At 51.6% G+C, this 23,203-nt stretch overlaps 1 long non-coding RNA gene across 1 annotated transcript in view; it reads right to left on the bottom strand.

Moving 5' to 3' along the window:
* Nucleotides 1-5,970: 5,970 nt before the first annotated feature.
* Nucleotides 5,971-23,203, bottom strand: part of LOC144946940 (uncharacterized) — a 31,183-nt gene continuing 13,950 nt past the window's right edge. Inside the window, exons 2-3 of the long non-coding RNA XR_013639959.1 lie at nucleotides 17,514-17,615; nucleotides 5,971-5,987 (exon numbers count right to left, since the gene is read on the bottom strand). This is a non-coding gene — a long non-coding RNA (uncharacterized LOC144946940). The remainder of the gene's footprint in view (nucleotides 5,988-17,513; nucleotides 17,616-23,203) is intronic.

The raw sequence follows: 23,203 nt of genomic DNA, 5'->3' as shown, positions 1-23,203 counted from the left end.
CGCTACGCTGCGCTGCGAACCCGGCGTCCCGAGTTCGATTCCCGTTCACGGCCAACAACACCGGTGACGATTGTCCGAACCGGTCCTGGGCCTCTCATAGATCGACTCAGCCTCAAATGAGTATTATGTGCGGCACGTACACATCGCCACAAGGGAGACAAAGGCGGCCTGGCGTGGTGTTGGCCACCCACCCCCTCGTGTGCCGTGCCGGCCTTCATAGGTGCTCGCTAACAGCACTTGCCCCAGAAGTCTGTTCAGGCTATACGGGGGATATTTTAAACAAATATGTAATAGGCGACGTTTCGGACAATGGCCCTTATTCATCGTACATAGATAGAAAGTGGAGCTGCAGCCTCACACCACGGGGACGTGATGAGAAGGGCCACTTGCGCCCCAAAACGTCGCCTATTATATATGTGTACTCTTAGGTTTTTTCGGTAATCACGGAGGTAAAAAATAAAATTAAAATTAATAAAAGTAATAGAAATAAAAGTATTATTTTATTTATATTATTACTTTTATTAATTTTAATCAGTAGGTAAAAAATAAAATTAAAATTAAGAAAAGTAATAGAAATAAAATGTATTATTTTATTTCTATTATTACTTTTATTAATCTTAATTTGACTTTTTACGTGACTTTACCGAAAAAAACCTAAGAGTATGAATCCTTGCAGTCACGAAAGCTTCAAGTCTAGAAATATATGTGTGTGTTTACTTTTAAGGCCACATCAGTGTTGTAATCGACGAGTGTGTTGACTTGAAGTTGTTGTTGTTGTTGTTTTGTAGTTATCCGCACATCTCTTCGTTTCCCCGATCAGATGACCCCTGAGGGATGAAAACTGTTGTGGTTTTTTTGTTTAAATTCGCTTTTAATTACGTTTTTTTCGGATTGGAAATCACGTTCGTGAAACTCAAACGTTGTTTTTTTTGGTATGTTGTTGATTTGTTAAACGATGTCTGTGTTAATAAAGGCAACAAAAACTTTGTTTTTACTTAGCGTTTTATTGTCACAAATCTTTTTCACTTGGATAATCATCATCATCATCACAGCACGCAATCACATCTCGCTTCGCCAGACGAGTCCAGGCTGTCCCAAACGACAAGGACACGTGATGACGTAACAAAGACACGTGATGTCGTAACAAAGACACGTGATGACGTGACAAAGACACGTGATGACGTAACAAAGACACGTGATGACGTGACAAAGACACGTGATGACTTAACAAAGACACGTGATTGCATAACAAAGACACGTGATGACGTCACAAAGACACGTGATGACGTAACAAAGACACGTGATTGCGTAACAAAGACACGTGAATGCGTAACAAAGACACGTGATGACGTAACAAAGACGTGATGACGTAACAAAGACACGTGATGACGTAGAAAAGACACGTGATAACTCAACAAAGACACGTGATGACGTCACAAAGACACGTGATGACGCAACAAAGACACGTGATGACGTCACAAAGACAAAGATCCTCCCCGTAGAGCCTTCACGTGACATTTTATTTTGGGGGCGGGTGGCAAGTGCTGTTAGCGAGGGCACCATTAGACTAATCGCGGTGGCTTCGTTCCCGCACGCCCTGAGCAAGTGGTGGAAATTCCACGATGCCTATGGTGGGGGGGGGGGGCAAGGCTATCCATAAGACAACTATTTCTGTCGCCTGATGAAGCTGGTTGTCATTACTGGTGAAACGTCGTACTTTAGATTGTAAATGTTGTGGATTGGCTCTCCAACACACCGGTTAGTGCTGTACTAGTGTCGCGTCAACGATTCAGAGACAGTTTCTCGGAGGCACTTTCTTCATTAACAACTTCCACGGTCCCGTCCGCACACTCTCCACAGTAGCTCAGCCAAGCCTGTACACAACACCAGCCATCTAACACTGACTGCGCTGACTGAGATAGCCAACTGCTATCCTCCGTAGCGCGACATCTAGCGGAGACGTTCAGCGACGACGGCGACGAGACGACAGCGACGACGAGGCGAGTCCACTCCCAGCACCGGCAGCCCCGAGCCCCCCGCTCTCGGCTCCTTTTATGCTCCCGGCAGCGCGGCCTGGCTCCGCCCTGACCGCGCCTCCCTTCTCGAACCCGCCAGCAGGTTCCAGGGGCCTCCGTGAGCCTTGGCCTACTTCCTCCGTCCTGCCAACACCACACCGTGCACACCGTCACCGGCGTGTGTGATGTCTGTCCACCGCAGCTGCCGCTGCTGCTGCTGTCCACCAACCGGCGCTGTTACACCACACTAGTAACGAATTGGCACGATCTGTTTACGTGACAAACCTCAACGACACATTTATATATTTACGCGACCTAACCCAAACAAAGCTGGACTATGGAGGGCAACTTAGGGTTTTCGCGGTACAGGTTTCCCTCGCTCTGCTCGGGTTCGGTTTGTGCGATGTCGCGATGCAAACGCGGCGCCCATATTTCTACCCAGAAAATTCACCATACGCAGTTTGAATTGCCTCGTTGTTGCGGCTATGCGATCGGACGTAGGACAACATGAGCGTGTGTGTGTATTGTGTGTGTACTGTGTGTGCACTGTGTGTGTACTGCGTGTGTACTGCGTGTGTACTGTGTACTGTGTGTACTGCGTGTGTGTACTGTGTGTACTGTGTGTGTACTGTGTGTGTGTCCTGTGTGTACTGCGTGTGTGTACTGTGTGTACTGTGTGTGTACTGTGTGTATGTACTGTGTGTACTGTGTGTGTACTGTGTACTGTGTGTACTGCGTGTGTGTACTGTGTGTACTGTGTGTGTACTGTGTGTTTGTACTGTGTGTGTGTGTACTGTATGTGTACTGTGTGAGTACTTTGTGTACTGCGTGTGTGTACTGTGTGTACTGTGTGCACTGTGTGTGTGTACTGTGTGTTTGTACTGTGTTTTGTACTGTGTGTGTGTGTGTACTGTGTGTTTGTACTGTGTGTTTGTCCTGTGTGTGTGTACTGTGTGTGTACTGTGTGTATGTACTGTGTGTACTGTGTGTGTACTGTGTGTACTGTGTGTACTGCGTGTGTGTACTGTGTGTACTGTGTGTGCACTGTGTGTGTGTACTGTGTGTTTGTACTGTGTGTTTGTACTGTGTGTGTGTCATGTGTGTTTGTACTGTGTGTGTGTACTGTGTACTGTGTGTACTGTGTGTGTACTGTGTGTGTGTGCTTTAAGTGCTTCTCGGCAGGCAGCTGTGCGCCCCTTCACTTTCTTCGTGAACGCAATCTACCACTAAACCGCGCTATCGCTCAGAGCGAGGCAGCCCTCTCTCTGTGCGTCTGCCACCGCCTGCGTGAACGCCCATTGCCTTCTCTCCGTCGCCTTTGAAGATGGAATGATCGCCCGAGTGTGGGGGGGGGGGGTAACCTCGGGGAAGAGACGGAGATATCAAGAGGTGGCGTGCGAGCTGGGCTGGGCCGCCTCGCCTTCTGCACGACCAATCATGGGGGGCAACGCGAAACCCTCAGCGATTCTTAATCTGTGGAACATTTACCCTGGAATTCAATTTAGGCGGAGAGCGGTTATTTGCATGATGAATTAAAGTGGCCCCAGTGCCCTACAGCTTAATTTCCATACAAACGAACAATGCCATCGCGCGCGTGCGTGATTTTGGCAAACAGTGGCGGGCCCATCGTGATAATGTCGCCGTTTAAATCACGGCCAAAGCGGCGAGCTTCCAACACCACGGCCGCTGCAAGGGCGGCGATACGCAATTCACAACCACCAGAGGTACCACCACCATCACCACCATCACCACCATCCAACCACTACCACCAAACCATAACTCCCCAGCAGCGCCATCACCCAACCACCACCACTACCCACCCACCTACCCACCCCCATCACCAGATGACCACCACCTCCCAACCATTACCACAACCACCACCACGACCCACCCCCATCACCAGATGACCACCACCTCCCAACAATTACCACAACCACCACCACCACCAACCACAACGATTACCACCAGCAGCGCCACCACCACCCAACCACCCAACCCTTCCCACATGATGCATCTCCAGCCCCCCACTCCAGCCCCCCACTCCAGTCCCCCACTCCAGCCCCCCACTCTAGCCCCCCACTCTAGCCCCCCACTCCAGCCCCCCAGATGACCCCACCCCGTGCCCCACGAGGCTGAGTGGATGCGAGGGGTCCTCCTCACCGCGTCCCTGCGAATACATGCAGGGGAAGGGGGGGCACAGACAGCTGCAGTGGAGACCACGGGGCCTCCAGAAGGCCCGGCCACACCACGATGAGTCACACCACGTGGTGTGTCACACCACGTGGTGTCACAACACGGCGTGTCACACCACGAGGTGCCACACCACGCGGTGTCACATCATGTGGTGTCACAACACGGTGTGTCACACCACGGGGTGTCACACCACGTGGTGTCACACCACGGCGTGTCACACCACGTGGTGTCACACCACGTGGTGTCACACCACGTGATGTCACACCACGGTGAGTCACACCACGGTGAGTCACACCACGGTGAGTCACACCACGGCGTGTCACACCACGGCGTGTCACACCACGGGGTGTCACACCACGGGGTGTCACACCACGGTGAGTCACACCACGGTGAGTCACACCACGGCGTGTCACACCACGGGGTGTCACACCACGGGGTGTCACACCACGGCGTGTCACACCACGGGGTGTCACACCACGGGGTGTCACACCACGGTGAGTCACACCACGGGGTGTCACACCACGGGGTGTCACACCACGGGGTGTCACACCACGGGGTGTCACACCACGGCGTGTCACACCACGGGGTGTCACACCACGGGGTGTCACACCACGGCGAGTCACACCACGGCGTGTCACACCACGGGGTGTCACACCACGGGGTGTCACACCACGGGGTGTCACACCACGGGGTGTCACACCACGGGGTGTCACACCACGGGGTGTCACACCACGGCGTGTCACACCACGGTGAGTCACACCACGGTGAGTCACACCACGGTGAGTCACACCACGGCGTGTCACACCACGGGGTGTCACACCACGGGGTGTCACACCACGGCGTGTCACACCACGGGGTGTCACACCACGGGGTGTCACACCACGGTGAGTCACACCACGGGGTGTCACACCACGGGGTGTCACACCACGGGGTGTCACACCACGGCGTGTCACACCACGGGGTGTCACACCACGGGGTGTCACACCACGGTGAGTCACACCACGGGGTGTCACACCACGGGGTGTCACACCACGGTGAGTCACACCACGGTGAGTCACACCACGGGGTGTCACACCACGGGGTGTCACACCACGGGGAGGAGGAGAGAGGAGTAGGGAGGAGGAGGGAGGGAGGAGGAGGGCGGGAGGAGGAGGGAGGAGGAGGGAGGAGGAGGGAGGAGGAGGGAGGAGGGGGAGGGCGGGAGGAGGAGGGAGGAGGAGGGGGAGGGAGGGAGGGAGGAGGAGGAGGGAGGGAGGAGAAGGAGGGAGGAAGAGGGAGGGAAGAGGAGGGAGGGAGGAGGGAGATGGAGGAGGAGGAGGAGGCGGCGGGTGGAGAGAGGGAGGAGGGAGGGAGGTGGGAGAATAAGGAGGAGGGAGGAGGAGGAGGGAGGAGGGAGGTGGAGGAGGAAGGAGGAGGCGGAGGAAGGAGGTAGGGAGGAAAAGGAGGGAGGAAGAGGGAGGGAGGAGGGAGGAGAAGGAGGAGGGAGGAGGAGGCGAGGTCGTCGTCTTGGCCACTCCGTAGTTTGTGCGACGCAACTGGAGCTGGGCAGGCGCCACGCTCAGCGCGGGGCGATGTCCCTGCAGAGATGCACGACATCGGACTCGGGGGATCGAATCCCTTCATCGTTCACTCGCTCTCTGTCTTTCTCTCTCTCTCGCTCTGTTGGCTGCTCAGCGGTGGCGATGTTGAGGTGTCTGCTCAAGGCGCGGCTCCGGCTGGAGCACCCCTCGTACCACTCCTATGCCGGGGACGTGCACGCCGTGTTCCTGACCGGCCCCCCTGCACCAACACAAACGGTGCACCGACGACTTTCACGTTGTGACCGGTCGACTTGAAGCGGGCGATGCGCGTGACGACGCGGTGACGCGTTGCGCGTGGGGCGGTGTGTGGAGCACGTGCCGCGGTTTTGCAAATGGCGACGTTTGCTCTACTCGATGTTGGTGACCCCGTATCCAAAGTGGCTCCAGAGCTGCTGCTGCTGCTGCTGCTGCTGGCGGAAATAAAATTGATTCTAGATTTGAAGTTTTCGTGACTGCAAGGATCCATACTGTTTAAAAAAGAAAAGAAATAAATACAATCACGATGTTTCGGAGGCGATGGAAGCTTGGGTTGCCTCCGAAACGTCGTGATTTACTTTATTTGTTTTCTTTAATTTTTTTTAACCTACGTCACTTTACCGAAAAAAGCAAAAAGTATAGCAATAAAATTAGATTAAAAGTCAAAAGTCTCTCTCGCTCTCTCTCTCTCTGTCTCTCGCTCTCTTAATGTTATTATATTTTCATTGTCTAAACAACGTCTTATACTGGTAGGAACCTCCTGGTTACACCAGCCCACAGGGGATTAGTGTGTCCGTCATGCAGGGAGGGGCTGGGTGGGGAGGGAGGGGCTGGGTGGGGAGGGGAGGGTGGGGAGCGGCTGTGTGGGGAGGGGAGGGTGGGGAGGGGCTGGGTGGGGAAGGGCTGGGTGGGGAGGAGCTGGTCACCCCGTGGTGCCCTTATAAAACTCAACGTTTAACCGACTCACGCTGGCTTGTGCCTGCCCTCACAGTCGGGCATATTTGCGGAATACACCACGCCGCCGTTGACCCTGGCCATTGACCGAGCAACCCAACGTTCCTACCAGCTCCCTCCGCAGGAATGTGTTTACCCCAACGTAATCCGCCACCCCACCCCCCAGGGTTGCGCTCTCACGAGTCGAGCCTCGAGACGCAACTTGGCGCTCCGTTCGGTCTCTTCCGCACAGCGGTGCAACAGTCCGGGGGGTTTTGAGAAGGGCCCGCGGAAGTGCACACTACAGAGCTGCCTCCGAGATCCCTCGAAGCGACTTCTTTGTTTAATCCAGAACCCTGCGGGGAGCGCTGCGGGGAGAGTCACCACCGCCATCGGGATCGCTCGCTGCTGGAATTTTAGGGAATTACGTGAACAACGAAAACGATTGTGGTCGAGAATCGTCACCAACGACTGCGACTTGCCTCGCTGGTGAGTTCGTGTGAGTAACTCCTCCTCCTCCTCGTCGTCGTTGTTGTTGTTGTTGTTCTAGATTTGAAGTTTCCGTGACTGCAAGGATCCATACTCTTTGGTTCCTTCGGTAAAGTCACGTGGGTAAAACATAAAAGTAAAAAAATAAAAAATAAAAAATGAATTAAATCACGACGCATTCCAGCAGTTGCTTCTGGCTGTGGTGGTCCCACCTGATGACGAGCGCTTGTGTTGCGCCCGAAACGTCGATATTTAATTTATCTTATTCTTTATTTTATTTGGAATTTTTTTCTTTTATTCTTTTTTACCTACGTGACTTTACCGAAAGAACCAAAGAGTATGTTGTTGTTGTTTGTGTTGTTGTTGTTGTTTGTGTTGTTGTTGTTTGTGTACAACCACTTTCTGCGATGTCCGATAACTGCTGCCACTGCCGACGGCATTGGGCTGTAGTCTCTATGTAACTCTATGTAACTCTATGGATCTCTATGTAACTCTATGGATCTCTATGTAACTCTATGTATCTCTGTATCACTCTATGGATCTCTATGTGACGCTATGGATCTCTATGTAACTCTATGGATCTCTATGTAACTCTATGGATCTCTATGTAACTCTATGGATCTCTATGTAACTCTATGGATCTCTATGTAACTCTATGGATCTCTATGTAACTCTATGGATCTCTATGTAACTCTATGGATCTCTATGTAACTCTATGGATCTCTGTATCACTCTATGTAACTATGGATCTCTATGTAACTCTATGGATCTCTATGTAACTCTATGGATCTCTATGTAACTCTATGTATCTCTGTATCACTCTATGGATCTCTATGTGACGCTATGGATCTCTATGTAACTCTATGGATCTCTATGTAACTCTATGGATCTCTATGTAACTCTATGGATCTCTATGTAACTCTATGGATCTCTATGTAACTCTATGGATCTCTATGTAACTCTATGGATCTCTATGTAACTCTATGGATCTCTATGTAACTATGGATCTCTGTGTCACTCTATGTAACTATGGATCTCTATGTAACTCTATGGATCTCTATGTAACTCTATGGATCTCTATGTAACTCTATGGATCTCTATGTAACTCTATGGATCTCTATGTAACTCTATGGATCTCTATGTAACTCTATGGATCTCTGTGTCACTCTATGTAACTATGGATCTCTATGTAACTCTATGGATCTCTATGTAACTATATGGATCTCTGTATCACTCTATGTAACTCTATGTAACTCTATGGATCTCTATGTAACTCTATGGATCTCTATGTAACTATGGATCTCTGTGTAACTCTATGGATCTCTATGTGACGCTATGGGTCTCTATGTAACTCTATGGATCTCTATGTAACTCTATGGATCTCTGTATCACTCTATGTAACTCTATGTAACTCTATGGATCTCTATGTAACTCTATGGATCTCTATGTAACTCTATGGATCTCTATATAACTCTATGGATCTCTATGTAACTCTATGGATCTCTATGTAACGCTATGTATCTCTATGACACGGCCAATCAGTAAAAAAGTGTCACGTTGACAAAAGACAAATAGTTCACTACTTTAGAATATGTTAACCCGTTCTGGCAATAAAACAGGAGTTGTGTTAAGATGTTCAAACGCCAAATATATAAATTTTGCAAGGAATCAATTGATGCATTAACCGCAAAGAGTACTTGTGGTGAACATGCAAAAAAAAATGCACTGATAATGTGTTATTGCCAGAAAGGGTAAAACCTATTCTTAGTTTCCATCCATCCTCCTTTCTACTCTGCCCTCCCACCTCTTATCTCCTTATACACCCCCCCTCCCCTCCTTTGCCAGAGGTCACCATAAGATAAATAACTCGTGAAAAAATATAAACAATCACGTTCTTTAAAACACACCAAAAGACAAAGATCCCCGTTTAACGCGCAGTAGTCTTTCGCGACAAATTATCCATAATAAGAGGTTTTTCTGGGGTAAGATGAATGTGTCGTTAAACCCGCAACTACCGACACGATATTCGAATGGTAAACGTCGTGGGTTTACTCTCCCACACGCTGATGTGGCGTGCCAGGAACGAATTGGCACCCTGTTCTGTTTACGCGACAACCCTTAACTAATTGGCTGTGTCGGATGGTGGCGGGTTTAACGACGCGTTTATATATTTACGCGATCTAACTCAAAACGCCTCTATATTATGGACAAACATCCTCCGTGTAGCCTCTAACAGACTGTTGGGGCAAGTGCTGCTAGCGAGCACCTATGAAGGCCGGTGACGGCACACGAGGGGGTAGGTGACCAACACCACACCCGCCCGCCTTTGTCTCCCCAGTGGCGATGTTTACACACTAGACTAGGTACTCATTTGAGGCTGAGTCGACCTAGGGGAGGCCCAGGACCGGTTCAAATAATCATCACTGGTGTTGGCCGTGAGCGGGAATCGAACTCGGGTTGCCGGGTTCGCAGCGCAGCGCGTTAACCACGACACTACCGCTCCCCCACAGTGCATACCAGAGGTGTGGACTCGAGTCATGTGACTTGGACTCGAGTCAGACTCGAGTCATGAATTTGATGACTTGCGACTCGACTTGGACTTGCATAACAATGACTTTGTCCCACCTATGAGATGTGGACTCGAGTCATGTGACTTGGACTCGAGTCAGACTCGAGTCATGAATTTGATGACTTGCGACTCGACTTGGACTTGCATAACAATGACTTTGTCCCACCTCTGGTGCATACACAAGCGCGCAAAAACCCCTAGCGCGACTTGACAGACACGCGTGTTACAAAGCCCGTTACGATTCCACCTCTAGGAACAGAGGAGGCTCTCAGGGGCGAACACAATCTGTACCCCCCCCCCCCCACGGAGCACACGATGGAGGAAACACAAGGCACCACACGTGTCAAAATGTTTAGCCCACGTGTCATAGCGCGTCACCGTGTCGTAATAACGTCATGTGTCATAAGCGTGCCACGTGTCGTGATGACGTCACGTGTCATAGCGCGTCAACGTTGTCGTAATAACGTCACGTGACGAGTGCGTCACCGTGTCGTAATGACGTCACGTGTCATGACCGCGCCAACGTGTCATGATGACGTCACGTGTCATGAGCGTGACACGTGTCGTGATGACGCCACGTGTCATAAGCGCGTCAACGTGTCGTAATAACGTCACGTGTCACGAGCGCGTCACGTGTCGTTATGACGTCACGTGTCACGAGCGCGTCACCGTGTCGTGATTGACGTCGGGCTCCGCGTGAACACGAGGCCGGTGCCGGGACAGACAGCTGACCTGATCGACTCGGTCGTGCCGTTAGGAGGAGCAAGACGAACGTGGGTTTAGAGGAGGGGGGAAAAGAATGTAACAAAAATAATTTTGTAAGAAAAGACAAAACGCCACAGAGGCGGAAATTTGAGTTAGCAGCAGCAGCGGCGGCGGCGGCGGCGGCGTAGTCAAAACAAGGTAACTCGAAAAGCTCCAAGCCTTTGCGGATTATCGTCATTATCGCTTGTGTTCTTTCGACGGATAGGAAGGGGGCGCGGGGTGGTGCGCCCGGAACAAGAGTCGCTTTCAAGCCGGCAAGGACGGCCTCGTTTGCGCGACGTCTCCGCGACCTTCGGCTCGACGAAAAGTCCGCAGAGCGCCGCTCGCGAGGACACGCGGCAGCTAACCTTGGACATGAAGGGCGCGGGAAATGGAATGCCCCCCCCCCCCTTCCTTTGAAGTTTAATTGTTTTACGCAAAAGAAATAAAAACAATTCGGGTAGCGGCAGCGAAAAAAGAAACCCACGTGGCCCGCGACAAACAATTACACGGAGCAAGCAGAACCTCACAAGGGCATGTTGTTGTTATTATTATTATTCATTACAACGAATTAATAAGCAGAACTATAACGGATTGCCAAGAACCGCATTTTTATTTAGCACCAGCAGAAAATGAAACGACAACAAAAAATCGTTGATGGGCTTCCCAAAACCTCGCTAACGAGCGCGTTAATTGGCGCTCGGCGACCCGCGTTAACAAATCAAAGTCGCAACGGTTTCCGGCTCAAATGAGCACCGAGGCACTGCTGGTTGCTCACCCTCCTGTCCACAGCCCCGAGGCAGTGGGGTTCAAGCTCCACGTTCCTGTGGCGGGGGAGAGTTCATCCAGAGGACGTCCGCCGCTGACTTGCCCACGAAGTGGTACAGACTTTATCGGCCCCCGAGAAATAGTGAGCCTGAGTCAACCACCGCCACCCTGCACCCACCCCTCTCCACTCCTAACCACGAGTTGAACTCGTGCCCTACTGGTTGCAAGCCACCACGCTCTACCGCTGATCCACGATTCCGATCTAACAATAGGGATGCGGTGATGGGGGAGGGGGCTATTGGAGGGGGGGGTGTGATTATTTTACTCGATCTGTCTGCAGTCGTGTGTACGGAGCGTCCGCAACTTGTTGACTTTTGCGCGCGAGTGTGTGGGGTTTTTTCCGATTCAAAAATAAATATAAAACGATTAAATATATAAATGATAAACGCACTCAGCGACATGAATTTATGCCGCGTGACACGGGGTCATCTCTCTAGGCTGGCATTAACATACTCATTAATCCACCTCCACCTGACACAGATGGTACGGGGGGGGGGGGGAGAGCTGCCACACGGCTCTGGGAGGCATTAGCACGTAATTGATTTCCTAATGTAATTAATTTAACCTTCTAGCAGCCCGCGCCGCCGAGACACAACCGCAAGCGCACATGGCCAAGCTCTACCCGTGCCGCGACCACTCATCCAGACGAACACTTTGCAGCGCAGTGCGACGTTTCGCTCGCTCGCTCTGCGGTAGATGCGTTCCACAAAAAAAAGGTGGGGGGGGGTGAGATTTTCTTCTAATACTTCATTTCATTAATGGGTCTATTGGTATCTTTGTGAGTCTACGGGTCTGTATGTGAGTCTGTGTGTCTCCGTGTGAGTCTGTGGGTCTACGTGTGTCTGCGGGTATCTGTGTGAGTCTATGGGTCTGTATGTGAGTCTGTGTGTGAGTCTGTGGGTCTCCGTGTAAGTCTGTAGGTCTCTGCGTAAGTCTGTAGGTCTCTGCGTGAGTCTCCGGGTCTCTGCGTGAGTTGGTGGGTCTCCGTGTGAGGCCGTGGGTCTCTGTGTGAGTTTGTGGGTCAACAGCCAGCCAGAAAACTCCAACCGTAGATTAGTTATAATAATAGGAGTCTTATAGTATGATGCACTATTCATGTTGAACTTAATCTGCACCGTACGCAGCTCATCCCAGGGCGAGGGAGGAAGGTCAACAAACAGCACAACACAAGCAGCTCTAAGGACATTCGTTTTCAATCTCGACGCTTTCAAGGTGCACAGCAAAAGTGGCTTCCTAGTACCGAAAGGAAGGTGCATTCCAGACGGCCGCAGAAGCGCGGTAATTATTCACAGTAATAATTATTCACGGTAATAGGTATTCACAGCAACACGTATTCACAGTAACAAGTATTCACAGCCATTTCTTCAATCCACTGCTCTACGAATGTCTCCCAGCTGCGTGTCTCGAGTCGTTCCCCCCCCCCACTCCACACTTCACCAGACACCGCTTCGCGTCTTGATTATAGATTTGAAGCTTTCATGACTGCAAGGATTCATATTCTTGTTTTTTTTTCGGTAAAGTCACGTAGGTAAAACAATTTAAAATTAATAAAAGTAAAATAAAATAAAAATCACGACGTTTCGGAGGCAACACAAGCTTCCGTCTTCAGGTGGAACCGTCACAGCACGATAGCTGTATCAAGTGAAATTAATAAAAGTAAAATAAAAATAAAATAAAATCACGACGTTTCGGAGGCAACACAAGCTTCCGTCTTCAGGTGGAACCGTCACAGCACGATAGCTGTATCAAGTGAAATTAATAAAAGTAAAATAAAAATAAAATAAAAATCACGACGTTTCGGAGGCAACACAAGCTTCCGTCTTCAGGTGGAACCGTCACAGCACGATAGCTGTATCAAGTGAAATTAATAAAAATAAAAATAAAATAAAAAATCACGACGTTTCGGAGGCAACACAAGCTTCCGTCTTCAGGTGGAACCGTCACAGCACGATAGCTGTATCAAGTGAAATTAATAAAAGTAAAATAAAAAGAAAATAAAAATCACGACGTTTCGGAGGCAACACAAGCTTCCGTCTTCAGGTGGAACCGTCACAGCACGCTTGCTGTATCAAGTGAATGAGGCTTCGATGCGCCTCGGACTGCCGTGAGCATCTCGCGTCTCTCGCGATGCCCGAGTCTGGGTTAAGACAAACGCCTTTGTGTTGCCGCTGCTGCTGCTGCGGCTGCGGCAGCAGAGACGGCGGCGGCGGCGGCTGCTCTGCCCGGCGGCGTGATTAAGTGGCAGGGGCACGCAGCCGCTATTGTTTGGCCTGCACAGTCCACAGGGGGAGGGGGGAGTTGGTGGGAAGAGTCTCCGAGCAGATGCCAACCTTAACCCCTTGCCACAGCCACACGCCAGCAGCCACACGATCTCTGTGACGACGCCGAGGCTCGCTGCCGCTGTTGCGGAGAAGAAGGCGAACGCGCTCGGGGTCAGACTGTGTCTTTTTTGGGGGGTTTCAATGAACACATGGGGAGCGCAGAAGGGGGCACGTTTAGAGTGGATGTGACGATCGACGCTGCTCGCTCGCTCGCTCGCCGCCGCTGCAATAGTGCGCACACGTCCTAACGTGACGTCTCACGGTGTTTTCTGAACTCGAAGGGGACCCTCCCCCCCCTAATGGCAGCTGTCCCTGTGTGGCACGAGGTTAACGCAGCACCGGCCTGCACGTGAACATTCGTCCGCCAGTGGGGGTGGGGGAGCCGGGATTTGGGGTGGGAGGCGATTGAATAATTAGCGGATATTTTTGGCTCATTTGGACCGTGACGTGGGCACACGATGGCCTGCTCTTTTACGCTGACGTCACGCGGATTTTAACGTCTACTACTGTGAAGCGGCGTCGCTTGCGTGTTTTGTCGTCGTCGCTATTAAAATATTAAAACGCACCCGGCAGTATTTACCGGGGAAGCCGCCGGAAGCGCTGAACCGCGGACTTCCTCGACGAGCGGCGAAAGGCGCCGTCGCTGGGCCCCGTCGGCGGTCCGCCTGGGTCAAGGGCAAAGAGGCTACCTGGGCCATTGCCACCACTACCACCACTACCACCACTACCACCACGCTCATCGCCGTTGCTTCGCTCGTCGCGACCTCGCGCAAGTGGTGCCAATCGATGATCCGCCAGGCACGCGATTTGTTTTGATCGCGTTCATTTAGGCGAATAGTCAAAGTGATTCCCGGCCCAGATGAGCTTTGGCGCATGCATTGTTGCTGATTTTCGCAATCGCAGTTCTGAGCCAGTGGCGGAAAGTGTCACATTCCTACGGACGGGAGCGAGGTTACCCCATAGAACGACGACTCTTGACTTCCCCTACAAATCTTCTTGGTTCTTTCGGTAAAGTCATGTAGAAGGGAAATAATGAAAAAATAATAAAAATAAAAACATAATAAATTGCGTTGTGGCCGAAACGTCGTGAGAATTGTATTTTATTATGTTTTATTATTATTATTTTATTATTTCCCTTCTACGTGACTTTATCGAAAGAACCAAGCAGATGAATCCCTGCAGTCACGAAAGCTTTAAATCGAAATTTACCCTACAAAGTGGTGGCGATTTCATCAACCCCCGGAGGGATGACGGGCTGAGTCAACCCACCGGGCCAGGATGTGAACTCACAACCCTCGGATTGCGTGCCGCTCGCTCTGCCGCTGAGCCCTCTGGCCGAATAGTTCACGCGAATGGAGACAGCAACCATATGAAACGACACAAACAACATGAACGAGTTTCGATTTAAAGCTTTCGTGACTGCAGGGATTCATCTTCTTGGTTCTTTCGGTAAATTCACGTAGAAGGGAAATAATAAAATAATATATAATATGATATAATAATATATAATACAATAATAAAAATAAAACGTAATAAAATACAATTCTCACGACGTTTTGGCCACAACGCAAGCAGCCGTCCTCAGGTGAAGAACAGGTCTGTCATTCAGACTCTGCCTTCTCGACAGACCTGTTCTTCACCTGAGGACGGCTGCTTGCGTTGTGGCCGAAACGTCGTGAGAATTATTTTATTATGTTTTATTTGTATTATTTTATGATTTCCATTCTACGTGACTTTACCGAAAGAACCAAGAAGAACATGAATGAGATGGGAAAAATTAGCCCGTGGCCTAGCAATGGGCCCACACCTGATATAGTACTTGTTGGTGCCACCTGACGGGACAAACTTCGGTGGCATCAATGGTCTTCATATGACCGATACAACATTAATTATATTCAAAGGACGGGCAGAGCGGTGGCACAGTGGTTAGCGCACTGCGCTATAAATCCTGCCATGGCTGGCAAGATTGGTAAAGTAGACCCAGAGACGATCACACCACCACACGGACACTCACTCGAATAGACACCCATAGACAGATACAAACATATACACGCCAATGTTTACACATGGCAGCAGGTACCCACTTGAGGCTGAGTCGACATAGGGGAGGCCCAGGACCGATTTACATATTCGCGCAGCACACTAACCGCTCACACACTCCGACACTCACAAATAGACATTCACACCAACACTCAGGCAGTGCCGGATCAAGCTGGTGCGGGGCCCTAAATTAACAAAAAAACATAAATTTGAAAACACAAATGTTTTACTTGCATAGTAAAGTAATTGTATGTTTTCATTTGCTATACAACCAGATAATACGACAAATCGCTAACCTTAAACACTCAGTCGTTCATAAAAGTTGAAGGCGGTATAGTGCTATAGTAATAGAGCAAGTGCAGAATCACTGAACCGGAATTGATACCTTGAAAGCATTTAGCGCGGGGCCCTTGAAAGCGCGGGTCCCGTAGCTACTACATATGTAGCTACTTGTGCTACGAGGATAATCAGGCACTGCACTCAGGCTCACAGTTCGAGACGCACACTCACACCCTGCAGACAAACTCACGCTGAGACACACTCAGGCAGACTCACACGCAGAGCGGAGCGCGGCCGCCAAGGGAAAGTCGTGCAAGGAATGAAACTGAATCTCTCCTTCAATTCCCTCCCTCCTCTTAGTCCCCCGGCACCTGCCAGCCCCCACCCCGATCCTATTGGCCCGAGGGCCCCGGTGCAGTTGCATCGCCTGCGCACTCGAAAGCTCCGCCACCGGACCGCACCCTGTGGGCATACAGAGCTCACTCGGACGCGCCAGATGCTGCGACTCGGGCTCAAGGATTCGTTTGGTCCGGTTTCTCCAAACCACGACCTATGACCTCCTCCACCCCCACACCCCCCACACCCTCCACCCCCACATCACCCCACAGCCCCCCACCCCCCACACCCCCACACCCAACACCTCCCACACCCAACATCCCCCACACCCCCCACACCCAACACCCCCCACACCCCACCCCCACACCCCCCCCTTTCCCCACCGCCCACACCCCCCCCCCCCACACACCCCACATCCCCCCCACTCTTTTACCCCCCCACCCCCACATCCCCACACCCCCCCCTCTCCACCCCCCACACCCCCCCCACACCCCAACCCCCCCACCCCCACACCCAACATCCCCACCCCCACCCCCCACACCCCCACCGCCCACACCCCCCCCCCACACACCCCACCCCCACTCCTTTACTCCCCCTACCCCCCACACCCCCCACATCCCCCCCCCCTCTCCACCCCCACACCCCAACCCCCCCACCCCCCCAACCTTCCCCATCACCACCCGCCGAGACCGGAAGTGACGGGTGGGGGTGTCTTTGTGAGTAGCACGTAAATAAATAAATAAATATCGGAGGTGGCGCGCGCACCTTTCAATTGATGTCCTTAGACGCGAGGACACGTGCGGCTGTGGTGCGGAATAATGGGAAGGAGGCGATTCCAAGGCACCCGAGCAACTAAGATCATTACAATAACTCCATATGTAATGGGGTTAACGCCGTAATTGCCAAGACTGTAAATATTCCTGTTGGGTGGGAGAGTGCTCATTAAATTGTGTATTTTTCTGAGCCACATTTGCATAATTTCCAAAGCCAATTCTGCTTAAAAGGCACCGGGGCCTTCTCTTGCTGGTCCAGAGATCATAAATGTCCAGCAATTCCTGTTGCAAGGAAAAAACAAATCCCTTTACAAACAGCACGGAATTTACGGCGAGTCTCTTAACAGCACAAACAACTGAAACCCACTGGGCGATCTCCCATCAGAGTCACGACAATCCGCTGCTGGCTGGTGCCATGCGATGTCCCCCTTGCTCACCTCCCGTGGGCAGCGAAAGTTTTGGGCTCCCGGCTGCTCCCCCAAACGTCGACCTCAAGCGACGCGGTGCTCAGCGAAGGCGAGCCGAGTGCGCCACTGAAACTGAATGGAAAAAAAGCAAAATCAGCGAACCGAGCCACGGCGGCGCGGCTGTGGCCATGCAAACCAAAAACTACGGACCGCGCAGTAAACCCACTGTGGTGGTCTGCGCTCCATCAACGGAAGAGGAGGAGGGGGGAGGGGGGAGGGGGGAGAGGGGGAGGGGGAGGGGGGGAGAGGGGAGGCGGGGGGAGGAGGGGGGAGGAGGGGGGTAGGGGGTGGGAGGAGGAGGGAGGGGAAGGGGGAGGAGGGGGGGAGGAGGGTGGGAGGAGGGGGTGAGGAGGGGGGAGGGAGGGAGGGGGGAGGAGGAGGGAGGGGAAGGGAGGAGGGGGAGAGGGGAGGAGGGAAGGGGAGGGGTGGGAGGAGGGTGGAGGGGGGGGGAGGGGGGAGAGAGGAGGATGGAGGGGGGAGGGAGGGAGGGAGGAGAAGGATGGAGGGGGGGGGGAGGAAGGAGGATGGAGGGAGGAGGAGGGGAGGGGACTCGAACTCTCTTTCTGCTGAAGCCCTCTCGTCGTGGCGAGCAGCAGCGCTCAAGATTGTCATCGAGCTCCGGAACATCACGCTCGTCAACATGGACGACGATTCGGGGCAATGGCCCTTTCTTCAGGGCACGTGTTCTCTAACCATACGTAGCAGGCGATGTTCAGGGTGGTATCTCTTATTTGTGCTACATGTGCAAAATGAAGAAACGTCGCCGATTTGAAGGCAGTGTTGTTGTGAGAATGTGTGGAGGTGTTGCGTTTTTAAGACCGAAACAGGAGGAGGATTACTCCACAACTCTGGCTGTCGCCTGATGATGCTGGTTGTGATTACGGGCGAAACGTCACGGGCACTCGAATTGTAAACGTTGTAGTGGGTTTACTCTCCAACACAGCGGTGTGCTGAACTGGTAACGAATTGGCCACGTTCTGCTTACGTGACAACCCTTATTAATTGGCTGTGTCGGGTGGTGGCGGGTTTAACGACACATTTAGATTTACTCGCGATCTCACCAGAGCACCTCGACTGTGGGTGTTGATTTTGTTGCTCTTCATATTTTCTGCGCCACTGCAAAGCAGCAGCAGCAGCATCAGACAATTCGCCAGTAAAGCGATTACTCTAAGAAGCAATGCAACAGATAACACACGCTCTGTCGATCACAAATATTCTACGTTAGTTAAATACACCTGTGTTTGCAACGTGATGTAGATGCTTTTATAAATAAATAACTTTAGTTTTATCCGGGTTACCCTTGCCCGCCCCCCCCCCAAATCGCCCGGATGATGCCGGAGATTTGACTCGAGTTGAATTTCCATCGCGGAGCTATAAAAAATATGAATATAAAAATTATCTTCACATTTCGGCGCTCCGTCTCCAAGTTTGTGCGGTACCGGTCGCCTCCCGTACAAGCACATCAGCAGCACACGCAGAGCGATGCGGATGAGTTAAATAATAATAACGAAAATAATAATAACACGCCAAATGCGACCCATCACGAGCGAACTGACACGGTAAGTGGTGTTATTAGACCGGACGTAATGTCGGGTTACCAAACGCACGCGTATGTCTGCACGTTGAACTTCTTTCGCGCCGTACGTGGCCAACCGTGCCAATCGAAGGTACGGGAAGGAAGGACACCAAACGAACGCGGCTCTAAGAAATGACTTTCGTCAATCAACATGATGTAAAAGCTTCCTAGCATCGGCAGAAAGATCGTTCCAGACGGCACGCAGAAGCGCACCTTTAGTTCGATGGCTCGTCAGACATCCACCGCGGCCAGGACGGCCGCAGATCGCGTGACGGGTTCAATGCTCCTCGACGAGACCATCAGCGAAGGTGTCCGTGGCGAGCCCTTCGTGCGCAATGAGCGCGACCTCCTAACCGATTCGTTCGGCATCCCGGGAAGCCGACGCATCTCGGCCCTGCGCGCGCCACGCACGAGGTGGTTGCGGCCTAGCCCAGGCACGGAGCGGTCACACAACGGCGACAGGGCGAGTGACCTCCTCCTGCTGCCCGCACAACCCGAGGGGCTCCCCGAAGCCTTCGCGCCACCGAGAGGGCGACAACAGCGAGAGGTCACGCTGCCAAATCTCACAATTGTCGGCGTGTAATAATTATCGCTGATTTACAGTTATCTCTTTCTTCCCCCCCACCGGTGTCAAGCGTTTAATGGGTAGTTATTATTTTTTGTTGGGGTCCTTTATATGTATATTAATTTTATTGTTGTTGCGTTTGTGAGCGTGCGTTCTTTTTTTCTTCCTTAATCTTCGCATAATAATGTAAATCTGGTGCGTAACAGATTGCGGAAATTAATAATAGCCTTGGATAAAACACGAGGGTGGCGGAGCCAACAAATTAATTGTGCCGGTCAGTGCGTGCCTACACACACACACAATAAAGAGACAAAGATGCCCCGTATAGCCTCCCAAATACTTTTGGGCAAGTGCTGTTGGCGAGTAGCGCTTGTGAAGTCGAAGGAATGTGTGGCCAGCACCCCCCCCCCTCGACCGCCTTTGTCTCCCCAGTGCCAATGTTTACACACCGCACCGGGGTACTCATTTGAAGGCTGAGTCGACCCGGTTTTGGCCTTGAGCGCGGATCGAACTCGAGTCGCCGGGTTTTCGCAGCGCGCTCACCGCTGCACCACCGCTCCTCTACCCGAGCTTTGTAGCTCATCGGATTCCTGCGGTATAAATAAATAAATACTTTGATTCCGATTCTGTCTGACGGCTGTGTTCACAATCACAAAAGGGCTATTCTCTCGCGCGCGGGAATTGAATCTCTGGAATTGAATCTCTGGAATTGAATCTCTGGCTCAATGAAACTTCGAGGAGGGGGTTAGGGGGGGTGGGGGCGAGGTGACGCCTCTGGGCTTGCGGCTATTTCCGTACGAGCCACTAGGCGATTGCGATCACGGCGGCGAGGATGAGAGTCGCGTTGGGCGGTCAACAACGGAGGACGCGTTCACGAAATGCCGTGATTTGTGTGTGTGTGTGTTTGTGTGTTTGGTGAGCGTCTCACGAATCACATGTTCCCCCCCCCACCCCTCTCCTATCAAACCCCAAAAGCGAGTGAACAAAAATTGCAGCGCTATGATATGTCTCTAGTCTTGCGCCTAACGAGGGCTCTTCCGTTCTCAAATGATCTCGTTTTTTTTTAGTTTTGCAAATAAGTAAAATAATCATTTATAAATAAATTAAACCACAAAGGCCGACGCTTTTAATGAGCTCTCCCCTGCCCGCGGAGCTGCATCTGACGTGCAGCTGTCAACGTCGCTACACTTGCAGCAGAAGGTGCTCGACCAGAGTCTGGTGCTCACCATCACGCGTCCTTCGTTGCACCTTTTTCCACTGCACGACCGAGCCGAGCCATCAAGGGAACGCAGTTCGGGAGGCGGCCGAGTTGTTCTCCCCTAACCTGGCCCTGCGTGGCTCCCGAGCCAGATTTCAGAGGTCCTGTTGGGCCAGCGTTACGCGGTTTGGTTCTGGCTCGGCTCGGGAAATAGTCAGTGGAAAAATAAACCACTGACTGGCTCGGCTCGGATGTGCCAGCGATAAACATGGTATAGGATGCAGGAAGCTACGACCAACGAAATTAATACGTGGTAAGATTTCGCGACCAATATTATCCATAATAAAGGGGGTTTGTTTTTGGTGTTAGACCGCATGAATATAATTGTGTTTTTAAACCCACCACCACCTGACACGGCCAATTAGTTAAGGGTTTTCACGTAAACAAAACATGGCAATTCGTTGCTAATGCAGCACACCGGTGTGGCGGAGAGTGAAGCCACAGCATTTACAAATCGAGTGTGATCGTTTCGCTGGTAATCACAATCAGTGTCAGGCTAATCACCTGATGAAGCTGGTTGTCACGTTTTGTTTACGTGACAAACCTTACGAATTGCACGTGCCGGATTTAACGAAACAATTTTATTAGCGCGATCCTACCCCCCCCCCCACCAAAAAAAAAACACCCTCTTGTGGAACCTACCAACTAGTCTGTGCGCTCCCATAACCAATCATCTGAGTCTGTGTGTCCGTTAATGCTGCACCATTATTGGCCAAAACCATCCGATAACCCAGCAATATTTGATTGGCTAACCCGACTCTGCTGACGAGACGCTGCTACACAGTTCACCAAACTCCAGTCCTTACCAATTTACTCCCCCAACCAAATACAAATCCACCGGTTGTTACACGCGCCCGTTGATTGTTAAGCACGTCCAACGTGACGCGCGCTGAGCAACTCCGATCAGCACGATGGGTTGCGTGCGGTGCAAACGAAGTTCCACATACACACTCACGTGCATTTAACGCTGTCTGCGTCAAGCGCCCCGAATCACATTGAGATTGAGATATCATGGTCGTGTGGTTAGCGCTACGCTGCGCTATGCACCCGGCGACCCGGGTTCGATTCCCGCTCACGGCCAACGCCAGTGACGATTATCTGAACCGGTCCTGGGCCTCCTCTAGGTCGACTCAGCCTGACATGAGTACCTGGTGCGGTGTGTAAACATCGCCACTGGGGAGACAAAGGCGGTCGGGCGTGGTTCTGGCCACCCACCTCCTCGTGTACCGTTCCGGCCTTCATAGGTGCTCGCTAACAGCAATTGCCCCTACAGGCTGTTAAGGCTATACGGGGGATCTTTTGTGTGTACACGTGTTCTTGGTGTACAAGTGTTCTTGGTGTGTGCTCCACGTAACGTAACGCAAACAGCGTTAAACGAGGACTTGCCGCACGTACTGCATCGTCGTCTGCTGAGTCGGTCTGTGAGGCTCCTGTTGGTGCCAAGTTCAAACGTTGGGCTGTGACGCCTCCTTGTGGCGCCGACGACCAACCCGTGTGGTGGATAGATTAAAATAAAAATGAAATGTCTTCAACGACCCCCACCTCGCCTCCCCCAAAAAAGTAACCCACTAAGACGATGGGGGGGGGGGGTTGAGGGGGGGAAATATCAAAGGGCTGTCTGCGATGCATTATTGGCAGTCGCGGATGCAGAGTCTTTGATCAGCGCAAATCTGTCTTTATGTTTGACTGCATGCATTTACATCAAGTGTGGAAACCTCCCTTCTGAGTTGCGCTGCAATTAATGTTAGAGTATTAATGGACTCGGATTAACATTTTGTTAATCCGCCTGCGTGCTTGTTATTGTGGTTATTTTGAGGCAGCTAAGGGTCTTCTTCTAAAATAAAAAGTTTAGTTTTTTTTCTCTCGAAACTATAAGCGATCGAAACGTCGTGATCTATTATTTTTTTTCTACCCACGTGACTTTACCGAAAGAACCAAAGAGTATGGATTCCTGCAGTCACGAACGCTTCAAATCAAGATATAAACCTTTGCATTTGTTTGTCTGTGTACATTAGTTATGGATGTGGGAATGTGCTGCGCTGCGATACGAACCCGTCGACCCGAGTTCGATTCCCACTCACGACCAACACGAGTGACGAATATCTGAGCCGGTCTTGGACCATCCCCTAGGTCGACTCAGCCTCAAATGAGTACCTGGCGTGGTGTGTAAACTTCGCCACTCTGGAGACAAAGGCGGCCGGGCGTGGTGCTGGTCATCCACACCCTCGTGTGCCGTGCCGGTCTTCACAGGTGCTACCCGC

Source organism: Lampetra fluviatilis, chromosome 43, assembly GCF_964198595.1.
Source record: "Lampetra fluviatilis chromosome 43, kcLamFluv1.1, whole genome shotgun sequence".
In the NCBI taxonomy this organism is placed as follows: Eukaryota; Metazoa; Chordata; class Hyperoartia; order Petromyzontiformes; family Petromyzontidae; genus Lampetra; species Lampetra fluviatilis.
This window is presented reverse-complemented; position numbering and strand designations above follow the sequence as displayed.